This window comes from Rutidosis leptorrhynchoides, chromosome 1 (assembly GCF_046630445.1).
Source record: "Rutidosis leptorrhynchoides isolate AG116_Rl617_1_P2 chromosome 1, CSIRO_AGI_Rlap_v1, whole genome shotgun sequence".
In the NCBI taxonomy this organism is placed as follows: Eukaryota; Viridiplantae; Streptophyta; class Magnoliopsida; order Asterales; family Asteraceae; genus Rutidosis; species Rutidosis leptorrhynchoides.
Window position 1 is genome coordinate 425,732,318 of NC_092333.1, and position 2,136 is coordinate 425,734,453.

Here is a 2,136-nt window from a genome sequence, read left to right on the forward strand (position 1 = left end):
ATTTTATATAAATATTCTATAAAAATATAAAACAGAAAAAAAATAATTAAAAGTGTAAACGGGCTACACTGTAGCAGCCCAAATAATCTGGCCCGATTTTCTAATTCATGCGACCGCATGAATCCATAGGCTAAAACTCATGCGACCGCATGAGGTAACCTGACACGCCCAATTGAACCTGCCGACAGCATTAATTATGGATTATTATTAATTATTATTAATATTAAACCCTAATTAGGGTTTAGTTTTATATTAATTTATTTTAGTTTTTATTAATTTGTATTTTTAAGTTTAATTAGTTTTATTAATATATAAAAATTAATACTTTTATAAAATAAATATAAAAATAATATTTTTATAAAAATAAATAATTTTATCACTTTTTATATCTTTTTATATTTCATATATTTTTAATCGTTAATTCATAATTGTATATTTTTTCGCTCGTAATTAGTTTTAATATAGTTTTTGCCGTAGTTATTTTTATTTCTAGATTTTTAGACTTTGCCGTAAAATCCCTTAAGTACTTTTTCTTTAGACTAAGATTTAAGTGCTTTAGAATTTTGCGACGCCGTTTTATAAATTTTAGTACTTTTTAAGTTATTACCGTTTTGGATATAGTATTTCTTTTAAGCTTTAATACTTTTAGACGTAACTTTTAATTCTTAATTTTTAGACTTTTAAGTTTCGAAGCGCTACTTTCTTATTATTATTTTTCGACCTTTTATTTTCGACGTTTTCCAACGCGCTCATTTTCTTTCTTATTTCTCGACGCTTTAGTTTTTAGGACATAGAATTTTCTATTTCTTCTCTAAAATTTCTTTAAACTTCAACGAAAAGTTATTTTAAGTGGTTAAATTGATAGACATCCAAAATTTTCTGGTTCGTAGTAATAGTTGGATTTGTTAGTGGCGAGTTGTGGGCTTCCGATTTAAAGGGTCCTGGCTATCTGCTGCATCTTTTGGCTATTCGAAACGTGGGCAAAATCAGAAAAGTTTATTAATTTGATAACTTATATAATTTTTATTTTTATAACTAGTAGGATATTCAGTGAATGCACCGAGCAAAACGTTCACCACCTTTCATAAGTTCACCACCTGTAACTCGATCAAGACATCTAGCCAATATTATCGCCGTTGATTTTTTTTTAGAATCATCATCAAGTCGACCAAGTACTCCAACTCAAATTTCCGATAATCCATTTTTTGAACCCGACTTCACTACCGAGAACCCGGAGGATATTCAAGGACAATTCCAAGATCCTGAACCACTAATCATTCCTCCTGAACCACAAACCGTTAAATCAGAATCCTCCAGTGATTCGTATTCAACAAATTCAATTATGGAAGTAACTGAACCTCTAAGTAGGAAGACCGAATGAGAGACACACGCCCGGGCCAAGGTCACGCCATTATTAAACCAGACATTAATGCACCAGATTATGAAATCAAAGGACAAATCCTACACGTGGTAACTAATCAATGCCAATATAGTGGTACGCTAAAAGAAGATCTAAACGAACATCTTCATACCTTTAATAGGATCTGTACTCTATTTAAAATCTGAAAAGGTGAGGATGAACAGATATATCTCATGTTATTTCCCTGGACTTTAAAGGGAGAAGCCAAAGATTGGTTAGAATCGTTACCTGAAGGGGCGATTGATACATGGGATGTCTTAGTTGAAAATTTTCTTAAACAATTCTTTCCGGCATTTAAAGCTGTGAGACTTCAAGGAGAAATTGTTAGGTTCACGCAAAAGCTAAATGAAACTCTATATGAGGCATGGACAAGATTCGGAAAATTGTTGAGAGGATGTCCTCAACATGGTTTAGACACTTATCAAATAGTACAAATATTCTATCAAGGATGTGACATCACTACACGAAAATACATCGACATAATAGCTGGTGGTTCCATTATGAAGAAAACCGCAACTGAAGCTTACAAAATTATTGATAACACAGCCTCCCACTCTCATGAGTGGCACCAAGAAAAAGATATCTTTCGTTCATCTAAAGTGGCTAGAGCCGATTCTAGCCATGACTTTGATTCCGTTTCCGCAAAAATAGATGCTTTCAAAAGATGAATGGAAAAGATAAATAAAGATATTCACGCAATACGAATCAGTTGTGAG

The 2,136-nt window shown here is 32.1% G+C and overlaps 1 non-coding gene across 1 annotated transcript; it reads right to left on the reverse strand.

The window, feature by feature from the left end:
• Positions 1 to 1,725: 1,725 nt before the first annotated feature.
• On the reverse strand, positions 1,726 to 1,832 carry LOC139886933 (small nucleolar RNA R71). Its single transcript, XR_011772791.1, has one exon. It is a non-coding gene; the product is annotated as a small nucleolar RNA R71 (small nucleolar RNA).
• Between the last annotated feature and the right edge of the window lie 304 nt (positions 1,833 to 2,136).